The following is an 11,597-nucleotide window of genomic DNA, read 5'->3' as shown; positions in this document are numbered from 1 at the left end:
AGTCGCCTCATTGTTCTGACACACACAACAAAACTGCTGACTACACTACACACTCACTACATAAGATTTGCGTTAAACGTCGCAAATCTCTCACATCTCCAAGCACCGCCGTCACTCCTAAAACTTCCTCCCGTTTCTAACCCTTGCCATATAATTTTTGATTGGTCCACATGGTACATTTTTCCACCAATAGGAAAGGGTGGTGGGGTGTTGTTTTTGCTCACAGGCTTTCGAGCGTTTTCCTTATAAAACGGCGTTTTCACCGTTTCTTCCCGCAGTAAATATAAACAACGACAGTATTCAGGAAGAAAACCAAACATTGCAGATATTTTTATCATAACTCTGGTTGTACGCGGCCGATCAACACAATTTAAAAACTGGTATAAAGTCCACACTTTTCCCGTCAGTTGTTCCGTCGGTCCTGCTCACATCTCCAATGGTTGTACACGTTGTCATTAACGTGGCTTCACTCCACATCAGCCGCTTTGCTAAAACACCGGTGTCGGCGCATAAGGACGCGTCAGAGCCTGACAGCGACGTTGATTAGCTGCGTATATACGAATGTGAATCGCGTGATTGGCTGGACTACGGGATAAGGTGGCCTCGTTCTAATCCTATACGGGAGCAGCCAGTCACTGACTAACACTGCAAAACAGGATTGTTAAAGTTTTCATTTTAATTTCAATTCAGGTGAATTTTTTTTTTTTTTTTTGTGCGCGCAACGCAGATTTTCTGTGCAGAGACCGTGCCAGCAGTGCGCAATTGTGTACGCGCGCAGCTTAGAGGGAACATTGCTTGCGAGTGTCGGGTCTTTTGTGTTTGTAGAAAATGTTTCATATCTCTGAGTTCAGCTCATGGAAAACAGGAGCAAAAGCAAAAGTGTTGCGTTTATATTTTTGTTCAGTGTAAATGATAAAACATCAGGTTTGACCCAGAATACAGTTTGGTCCACATGGTGGCGCTGTGAAAAGTGCGCGCTGTACTGGTGGCACCAGTGTCCCCAGCCCACAGACCAGTGCTGCCACTAATCGAGTTTCATTAGCAGCATCTAAATGCTGTTTAAAGGTGGACTTCATCTGTCACACAGGAGCAGTTTGGCTTCGCTTTGCTTAAATAATGACCTGGTGTATTTCTGTATACACACCTGCTAAGGATCAGGTGACTTTTATAATAAAAGGTTAATACGTGAAACCTTAAAAATAAAAAGAGCTGTTTTTAGCAGTATTTAGGCTGCAGTCTGTGTATTATGTCCATGATATTCTACATTACAGTAAAAACAGTAATTATATAAAGAACAGATGGATCAGGATCCTGTCTGTGTCTTTACTATGATCTCAGCTGATAATGAGGCTTGAAAGAGACATGTTTGAACTTTTGCATTGATCAGACAAATAAGCCTGCATGTTTGCATGAGCTTTACCTTTAACTGTAAAACATGAAGCCTTTATTATTAAAAAAACAAAACCCTTTTGGTGTCATACGGGTAAGAAAGCAGCGAAGCGTTTTTCTCTCTAACAGACCTTTCATCTGTTTTCTCTGCCGTTGCTCTGATGGGACCTGCAGGGTGTTTTTGGTGACGTGGAGGTTTGCACAGTTGCTGCCTGTGGTGTGTGTAGAAATGTTCATGTTCTAGTCCCACTGTGAAGCACATAGACGTGTCCTGACTTCCTGTCTGTCCCACACTCTGTTGTCTCTGTTTGTTGCTGCCAACAGTACAAGTCATCTTTGCAGATTTTACTGAATTAACAAAAACATTTTTACTGAAAGACTTATTCAGTAAACACGTTTGTTACACTGAGACTGAAAAAGAGATCCCTGTTTACGCTCATAGAAAACGAGCCTCTGTTTTACTTTATTGAAATCATTTCTAATCACAGACAGGATCAGCAGCGTGCAGCTGCAGTGAGGTGTTAGTAGAGGAGCTGTGTTTGTGAGCTGTAGTCTGGATCAGGTCTCTGTGGGAGACTCGGGTTACAGTACTTCTGAATATCACACAGCACATTTCTTCAGAATCGGTTGCTGTTTGCTAACATTTGACCTTTGCCCTTTTAGGCTGCCCTTCTGGCGCCCGTCGATGAGGACTTGGGATCTGACAAGAAGCAAACTGGGGGAAGCAGCAGAGTACCAGACTTCCCTCCTCCAGCAGGCCGGGAGATCTTGTTGCGCACCTGTGTGCCGCGACCAGCAGCGTACTCCAAGGCGCTGCCTCAGCGGCTCTTCTGTGTCCTGATGAGGGAGGAGTTTAGGTTGGCCGGAGCCTTTTCCACAGACACGTCCTTCTTTTAAGTCCTGTGAACAATTCACACCTGGGATAAAGATAAGTGAAGGACACAGGATGGAGACTTTCACATAAAACAATAAAGCTGAATTGAACTAAAGTGAATAATTTGAAAATGACTCAGTGTTTTATCAGCGACACGTTACCGCAGCCTTTTAAGATCACTGAACCTGTTACTTCAAAAAACAACATGTAATGTTGAAGGGGACAAAGAGTTAGTTCATGTTTGACACTGATGTTAATCAAAACTTCCAAGATCCAGGTTGAATAAAACAGCATTAGGTGTGTGATTTCACTCTGCTCCACACACCTGCGTGCTCCAATCAGAGACACCAGAGGAACAGGTGATGAATGTGATGGGGAAGCATACGCAGGTGTGACATACAGAGCCGTGGGAATTACAGGACATTATTACTGTTGATATATTCTCAGCGATCAGCTGTTAGTGAAGAGCATGAAAACCTTACTGCACGTCGGTCAGCTCAACTTAGCTCGCTGGATAATTTACTTGTCAGCTTGAAAACATTTAACTTTAACAAAATGTTCACCAACACGGGTCAGTGTAGGTCACTGAGTCATCCTGCACACTAGCCCTGCCCCGCCCACCTGTGTTTATACACCTCTGCAGCCCCTCCTCCTTCAGCCGGGACATTTGTTCTAGCCTTCATTCATAAACTCGGCTTTCTAACATGCAGCTAAAGTTCAGTCTGCATGCTCGACCCACATACTCCTGGTAGCTGAAGTGAAATACTGCTGTGCGTAAGGGTCGGGCGGGTGACCACGTCACCTGGTCATGGGGTAAATGCTGCGGCCGGGTTCAACTCTGACCTGAGGCCCTTTATTTCTCCCTCCCTGCTTTGCTGTCTGGTCTTCATTGTGCTATTAAATACAGACAAAAAAGTTTGTTCTCCTCCTTCCATCACCACCTTTGTTGCATGTAGAAAAGTGTCATATAGAACCAGTCGTTACTTTAATGGTCTGAACTAAACGGTCGGGTGGCGCCAACAGCGACTAAGAATTTTTTGGGCCAACAGGATTTGTGTTTCAGTCCCTGATAAACTGACCCATCCTCTAAAAAACAAAACCCAAAAACTATATTTACAAGATAAATGATCAGAAATAGTAACGACAACAAAAGCACAGGAATCATAGATCCAACGGGACAGGCTCGTTACAATGAAGGAAAACACTGAGCGACTGTTGAGGCCCTTATTAGTCCTACAAAACATAACAGAAATGTTACAATAAAACACAGAGGCCTTTATTGTCACGTCCATCGTACTGTGACTCCTCAGCACATTCATCTCCAATCAGCAGCTTCCTTCACTGACCCAATCACAGGTCTCAGGCCAGCTGTTGTACTCAGGTTTGGATTATTTGCTGAGGTTTTAGATCTCTGGACCAAAGCCTTTAAAAGGAAACAGTTTCTCAGAGGTTACATCAGTAAATATGATCTCACTGTTACAGTGATCATTCACATCTCTGATTAACCTCTGAAGAGACACATTTGGTCCTTAGCGACGCCTCTGTCACAGGCGTCTGTCAGAACAACAGCGTGTGTTTGACACAGTCCATCATGAAGAGAAGCAGTTTTTCTTCTGAATTAGTGAAATAACTGGTCTGTAAATTACAGTAACACGAGTGTCATTGTTAAAACACAGTTTATGAAACACTTAATTTGTTGTTAACTTATTGACAACGTAAACATTTGCTGGTTGCCACTGTAACTGATGACTGTGTGGTCACATGACTGAAAAGTAAACAAATATCACAAAATAAAGAAATGCCTCCAACTTGTGTTACGAGTAGTTAGTGTGCAGAAACACGGCTGCAGGGTCAGCCCTCCCTCCACAGTCGCTCATCAGGCTGGTCGCAGCGCGTTTGCCTGTCTACTGATGTCTGCATGAGCAGAAACACCAATTTGAGTGATGTTATGTAATTCAGGATTCAATCAATGTGTCAGTGTTTGTTACTTTGTTACATTAATTTTTTAACCACGTTATTTTGTTGTGGGATGAACTTCTGCAAACAACAACATATGGCAACAAAAAACAAAACTTGCAGTTGGAATCGATGGAGCTGTGAGATGATGGGATGTCGACTGGTTCACTAACCATTAACATTTGGGATATTAGGATAACAGTAGCGTGTAAACATAAGCAGTGCAAACACTTCCTATAACGACACATTTACAGTCTAGTTTGGGGAAAGCTGAGGAATTAGGGTGAAGAGACGGTGGATGTTTAACCCTCCCTTGGTTTGACAGCTCGCTCAGCCAGCGAGTTATGAATGATGTTCTTGATAGACTCCGCCCCCGCGCCTTCTAGGAAAGTGTGGTGATCTCCCTTGATGACGTGGACCGACACCTCGCCATCACAGACCTGAAGAAAGACGCAGTACACAGTTTGAACATTGGAAGGCTCAGACAGAGTTTATAGAAACACACACAAGCGCACACACGCACAGTGAAGATAAGTACTACAGACTGATGTAAATGTGCATCGGTACCTCGCTGAGCTTATAGTCAGCTCCCAGGTTTTGCTCATATTCGCTGCTGGTTTCGGCGCGCAGCAGCTTCACGCTGCCGTGGTATTTTGCAGTAGGTACATATGCATCAGCAGCCTTTAGCTTGTAGTAGAAGGCGGAGGCTGCAAAGTGCAGTGAGTCTCGGTCGATGTCCTTGTGAGCGGAGGTGATTAGGTCCACGGCCACACTGACGCGTGCATTCAGGTCTGACAGCGGGAGCAGAGTCTCCAAAAGCTGTAGGATGTAACCATGGAGACGACTGTAAGTTCATAGCAAACGTTACCGCGTGCTCGTGGAGATATTGTGTCAGGGTCCTGGGACTGGGCGACCCAGGATCCCTGAGCAGTCATGTATTATTATTATTATTATTGTTGTGTATTTTGGTGTTGCTCCCCCTTCCCTGTGCTTGTGTATATGTGTGTGTGGGTGGCTGAGCACTTGTTTATAGGCGGCGTCAGGCCTGGAGGGTGTGGCCCTGCAAGGGGACTGGCCACACCCGAAGCCACACACCTGCTGCTGATCAGGCCTCGTCGGGGGAGCTACTTAAGAGAGTCTTGGAGCTCCCACCGACGCGGGATCATTGCTTGGGACTCCACGTTAGTTACCCAGTTTAGGTTTTGGTCGTGTAGTGTATGCCTGCCATTGTTCAGTGTGCTGCCGCTATTGTTTCCCGCAGGAGGAGCGTGGAAGGCTTAAGGAGCAGCGAGCACCGGGAGTGCAGACACGGGAGCAGAGAGCACTTGGAGGACACGACACGGGAGTCTGGGGAGAAACACGGGGATTTATTGTTGTTTGATATCACCCTCTGTAAATAAACACTGTCTATACGTAGAGCACCGCGCCTGGGTCCTCCTTCCCCACTCCTTCCACGGTGTGCCATGCCGCACCGTGACAGAATGATCCCGCCACTTATGGACCCAGCGGTCTCCGAGGAGAGGCTCAGGAGGGAAATTATGGACAAAGTGTACCGCATGTGTGAATTATGGTGGGAGAAGCCTGCGGAAGGTTTGCGTCACGCCGTGAAGAGGCGGCTGCAGGAGATGCTTTTTGAATTCCCCTGGCTGGTGGACTCCCTTAATGCGGTGGTCCTGGACTTCCTACTTTCCACCCTCCACCTCCACTCTCCTCCTCAGGCTGCCCACCAGCTCGGACAGCTGGTGGATTCACTGCCTGAGACGCCGGCCCCGACGCCGACACGGAAACTACGTTCGCGCCGCCAGCGTTCCTCACCGCAGCTAAATCCACAGACATCTCAACAGCCGGCTGTGGTGAGTCATATGGACAATTCATCGTCACTCACCTCGACTGTTTACTCTGGGGCTATGTTTATACGGTCAGCTGCACAGCCGGTAGCCAAAGCGCAGCCCGCGGCCCAGCTGGTCGCTGTACCTCAGCCTATCGCCCGGCTAGTGATCCAGCCGTCACCTGCTGAATTATCCCCCGCGACATCTACCTCACCGCTTACCGTTTCATCCTGTTCACCATCCACATCACACGCTCAGCCATCTTCTCCACCAGCAGCAGCCTCCATTCCACTGCCCACTCCAGCGGCCTTGTCCGGAGAGAGCGACCTCACCCGCGTCCAACACCTGATGGACTGGGTAACTCACACCACCAACACAAGGGCAAGAGTGGTGGGGTTAAACGCCATCGAGGCAATCCTGGAGGGAAACCCCTACCTCGGCCAGCTCAAGGGAGTTTCCGCCTGCCTTTGCACCCTGCATAAAGCCCGGGGGGTAGTGCAAGCTCGGGAAACCTCAGACTTCGTCCAGCTGCAGCAGGAGCTCAGCATGCCCGAGCAGGAGCTCAGCGAGCCGGAGGAGCCCGCACCGTCAGCTGAGGCGCTCAGCGAGCCGGAGGAGCTCAGCATGCCCGAGCAGGAGCTCAGCGAGCCGGAGGAGCCCGCACCGCCAGCTGAGGAGCTCAGCGAGCCGGAGGAGCTCAGCATGCCCGAGCAGGAGCTCAGCGAGCCGGAGGAGCCCGCACCGCCAGCTGAGGAGCTCAGCGAGCCGGAGGAGCCCGCACCGTCAGCTGAGGCGCTCAGCGAGCCGGAGGAGCTCAGCATGCCCGAGCAGGAGCTCAGCGAGCCGGAGGAGCCCGCACCGCCAGCTGAGGAGCTCAGCGAGCCGGAGGAGGAGCTCAGCGAGCCGGAGGAGGAGCTCTCGCTGCCGGCCGAGGAGGAGCTCGCTCGGCCGGAGGTCAGTGGACCGGAGGGACCTCCACGTCTAGCGCGGCCTCCTCGCCGTCCACGTCCGGTGCGTCCATGTCAGCGATCGGCGCGTCATGGACCTGTTGCCACGCCTCGCTGTTGCTCACCGGAGCAGCGCCGCCGCCACCGGACCCGTGGCAGGCCACCAGAACCGTTCCACCGCCACCGGACCCGTGGCAGGCCGCCGGAGGAGCAGCGCCGCCGCCACCGGACCCGTGGCAGGCCCCCTGAACTGTTTTGCTGCTGCCGCCGGGGCCGTCCGCCGGAGCTGCTACGTCGCCGCCGTTGGGCTCGAGGTAGGCCCCCTGAACTCTCTTGTTGTGTTGATGGGCCGCCTGTGACTGTTTGTGGCGTCTTTTCGTTTTCTTTTTGCACCGCTGCGGGATGCGCGGTCTGACTCTGAGACTGTGGACTGGGTCGGTTTGTTGTTTTGTTGTTTTTGCTTGTTTTGGTTCTGGCCCTCCGTCCTGGTTCCCCCAGCCGCCCGCCCTGGGTTGGTTGTGCTGTTTTTTGTTTTGGTTTTGGGGTCGTCGGGAGCCGACCCTTAGGGGGGGGGGTACTGTCAGGGTCCTGGGACTGGGCGACCCAGGATCCCTGAGCAGTCATGTATTGTTGTTGTTGTTGTTGTTGTTGTTGTTGTTGTTGTTGTTGTTGTTGTGTCTTTTGGTGTTGCTCCCCCTTCCCTGTGCTTGTGTGTGTGTGTGTGTGTGTGTGTGTGTGTGTGTGTGGCTGAGCACTTGTTTATAGGCGGCGTCAGGCCTGGAGGGTGTGGCCCTGCAAGGGGACTGGCCACACCCGAAGCCACACACCTGCTGCTGATCAGGCCTCGTCGGGGGAGCTACTTAAGAGAGTCTTGGAGCTCCCACCGACGCGGGATCATTGCTTGGGACTCAACGTTAGTTACCCAGTTTAGGTTTTGGTCGTGTAGTGTATGCCTGCCATTGTTCAGTGTCCTGACTGCTGCCGTTATTGTTTCCCGCAGGAGGAGCGTGGAAGGCTTAAGGAGCAGCGAGCACCGGGAGTGCAGACACGGGAGCAGAGAGCACTTGGAGGACACGACACGGGAGTCTGGGGAGAAACACGGGGATTTATTGTTGTTTGATATCACCCTCTGTAAATAAACACTGTCTGAAGGAAACTGTTTCCAGGGCCTACTCCGTGGATCGGCTTCCTCCGAGGCGTGGACGTCTATCAGCAGAGAATGTACCTTCACCTATCAGCAGAGAATGTCCCTTAGTCTGTAACACAGTCAAATATATTCTCAAGTAATATTCAAGCATGCCATTCAGCGTGTTAGTACGAGCTCGGGAGCAGCTTGGGAGAACAAGAAAACAGAGACTGCTTTAGATTGTCTTCCCAAAGTGACTCAACTTTATTCACAAGTACAACAGTTTATATAGAGGGTAAAATTCATGAGACAGCAGATTTATCAGTTTAAACCAGTACAGACCAAGATAAGGCAGTGTCTTCCTGCCCATGGGTGAAGAAGCATCCTTTGTGTAGTGTATCAGTTCAGCTACAATTGTGATTATCTCAGCGACATATTTTCAAGGCACAAAACGAAGAGTTCTTACATTAGTGAAATCTGAAACAAACCATTTGGCCTCAACAGGCGTCTAAAAGATTAAGAAACTAATGTAGCTGAGGGAGTGATCTCTGTGGTATTTCAACCTTGTACCAGCCTGTGATTCTCACACATCAATTCTTGGGTCAAAGAGAAAAATAACTAAAACAAAGGGGCCTTATTGAATGACAGAGTTTTCCTGCATAATGTCACTATAAAACAATATCCAGTAAATGCTACCATGGTACTAAAATACCTAACAGTTCCCCTCTTTTATTATTTTTAAAAATAATAACTCAAATAGAAAGGAAAAATCACAAATGTAATAACATAATATAAAAAGCAAATCATAAAATGTAATAGTTCACAACCTAATGTTCAATATACACATCAGGAACATCATTGGTAACATCTGGCACATCCTCAGGATCAATTTGTGCTAATTGCAAATACATTGAAGTAGCTGTACTAGTAGCTATATGGGTTATCATTGAAAATGTGGCTTGCAGAAATGTGAACAGGGTTGCACTTTACAATACGAAATAGTAAATAAAAATCCTAAGGTTAATGCAGTAGATATGATTAATAACCTAAATATATAAAAAAGACAGTTCTTTAGTCGTCTCCTGGCCTGGTCCCAGGTTCGTGTGATGACAATGGGCATTTCATTTTCTCCATTATCAGGATGAAACGAGTCTATCTTTATCAGGTTAGACATTGTGTGGTACTCTAGGCTTTCTGTTCCTGCTGGATGTTCGAGTACCTTGTTGTTGTTCAGGCGGGGGATCAAAGGGCTTTCTGAGTCTTGGCTCTTTCCGGCGTTGTGTGTTAATCAGTGATTGTGTGTGTGTAGGTGTATTGGATCCGGGCGCTGGCTCGCCTGAGTCGTCATCTATAGGTGTATTGAATCCGGGCGCTGGCTCGCCGGAGACGTCATCTACTTGATCCGACGCCTTAGGTGGTTTGGTGGGGCTGGTCTTAACCCTGCTGGCATGAATCCACTGAGGTTGTCCGTCTGTGAGGATGCTGGTTCTTCGTCACTGCCAGTACAGTCTGGGGCTGGAACACGCGCGGCCTCCCAGAGTGTCCTTGGTTTTAGTGACTTCTCCAACACGCATCTCCTTGTCTCCACTTGTGGAACCGTGGAGGGGAAAGGCTGAGAGAGACAAACTTTCTGATAGTTATTATTCAGTTTTTCTACCAGGTTGTGAACATCAGTGGACAATGCAATATACATCACCTTCTACTAGCGGTGCCCCTCTGGAAGCTGACCATGGTGTTGGAAATAGTCTTATTTCAAATGGAAATAATTTGGTTACTGCAGATGGAGTCATAATGTATGAAATGGAAAATCTGGTTGTGGTAAATGCTGATGTTTTGCTTTTGGTTTTCCTACATTAGTTCGTGCACATGTTAGACAGGTTGCTAATATGCTTTTACTGCATGTGATGTTTTCTCAATTACAAATCTTGATTTTATTGCCCCTATTACCCCTCTTTGTCCGACATGACTCACACAGTGAAAATGTCGGGCAAGGACTGGCATCAGGGAATATGGGAGGGCAATCAAACCCTTAAGATTTTGTATAAGCCATCTCTGTCATCTAAGGTACAGTCATTATTCTCCCAACAGGTGTAATCACATGCAGAGGCTTGCTCTTGTATAAATTTTAAATCAACATTTGTCTCTAAATAGTCTGGGAGTGTAACAAGTGGCAGCTGTAGGGGCACAGATAATACTTCCTGCGGAGGTGGGAGCTGTGACGCAGCTGCAGCCTTGGCTGTCACGTCTGCTAAGGCATTACCTGTTGCTTCGTCTGTGTCAGCTGTACTGTGTCCTTTCGTTTTTACAACTGCAACGGCCGATGGTAGCTGTATAGCCTGAAAAAGTCTTTGCACAAGATCAGAATTAGCAATTTATTTTCCATCAGCAGATCGAAATCCTCTCTGTCTCCACAATGTGCCAAAGTCATGCACAACGCCAAATGCATAGCGGCTGTCTGCGTAAATTGTCACATGCTTATCCAAATGTAGCTCACAGGCGCGTATTAAAGCCATGAGCTCTGCTTTTTGTGCTGAGTGAAATGGTAATGAGTGAGCCTCTAGTATGATGTCAGGCACTGTTACCACTGAATAGCCACAAAGAAATGAGTTGTCACTCGGCCTTGAACAGGACCCGTCCACATAAACCGTGGCTGAGTCTGGGATAGGTGTTTGCTCTAAATCTGGACATGGTGCTGTGGATTCCTGTATACGTGTCATGCAGTCATGATCGTCAGGGTCGTCTGAACCATCCTGTTGGTCAGAGGAACACAGCATACGAATAAGTAAGTGTGCTGGCGAATTGGGTGTGCTGCTTGCTGTTATAGTGAGATTTGCTGTTGAAGTCAGTGTAGCTTCATAACCTGAGCGACGTTGTGCGGTCATGTGTTGTATAGTTATGTTTGCTAGAATGGTCGTGACCTGGTGATTGGTGTGTAGAATAGTGTCATGTGAGAGTGTGAGCTTCTCGCAGTCCCTTATCATGATAGAGCAAGCCGCTACTGCTCTCAGGCAGGCCGGCATCCCCTGAACTACTGCTGGCAGCACCTTTGAGTAGAAGGCTACTGGACGGTAGCCACAGCCATGCTCTTGGGCCAATACACCTGCACAGGTTGTGCCGTTCTCTGTGACGTACAGGTGGAACGGTAAGTGGTAGTCAGGCAGACCCAAACAAGGGGCGGAGGTCAGCGCTCCCTGTAATGCATTGAAAGAGGCAGTCATTTCTGTGGACCACAGTATTCGAGGAGGCTTGTCTTTTTTACAGCATTCACGCAGAATGTGGTCATGAAAAGAACAGTCTGGTATCCACTGTCTGCAATAGTTCACCATGCCTAGGAAGGACAGCATTTCCTTCTGTGTAGTGGGCCGAGGGACGGAGGTCACAGCTTTGACCCTGTCTGCAGTCATGGAACGTTTTCCGTGAGACAGTGTGAATCCCAAATATTGAACAGAAGTCTGACAGTACTGCATTTTCTTTGC

At 48.3% G+C, this 11,597-nt stretch overlaps 3 long non-coding RNA genes across 3 annotated transcripts; 2 read left to right on the top strand and 1 right to left on the bottom strand.

Annotated features, from left to right (window-relative positions):
* Positions 1-393: 393 nt before the first annotated feature.
* LOC309718878 lies at positions 394-2,378 on the top strand. Its single transcript, XR_014280104.1, has 2 exons — positions 394-690; positions 2,053-2,378. It is a non-coding gene; the product is annotated as an uncharacterized lncRNA (long non-coding RNA).
* A 1,095-nt stretch (positions 2,379-3,473) lies between these two features.
* Positions 3,474-5,046, bottom strand: LOC309718876. The gene is made up of 2 exons (XR_014280102.1): positions 4,787-5,046; positions 3,474-4,659 (listed from the first exon to the last, which is right to left on the bottom strand). It is a non-coding gene; the product is annotated as an uncharacterized lncRNA (long non-coding RNA).
* Positions 5,047-5,175: 129 nt separating this feature from the next.
* Positions 5,176-5,635, top strand: LOC309719708. Its single transcript, XR_014280300.1, has 2 exons — positions 5,176-5,400; positions 5,481-5,635. It is a non-coding gene; the product is annotated as an uncharacterized lncRNA (long non-coding RNA).
* The last annotated feature ends 5,962 nt before the right edge of the window (positions 5,636-11,597 follow it).

This window comes from Aulonocara stuartgranti (assembly GCF_965226115.1).
Source record: "Aulonocara stuartgranti genome assembly, chromosome: 12".
Classification (NCBI taxonomy): domain Eukaryota; kingdom Metazoa; phylum Chordata; class Actinopteri; order Cichliformes; family Cichlidae; genus Aulonocara; species Aulonocara stuartgranti.
Note: the sequence above shows the minus strand (reverse complement) of the source record. Positions and strands in the feature narration are given on the sequence as shown.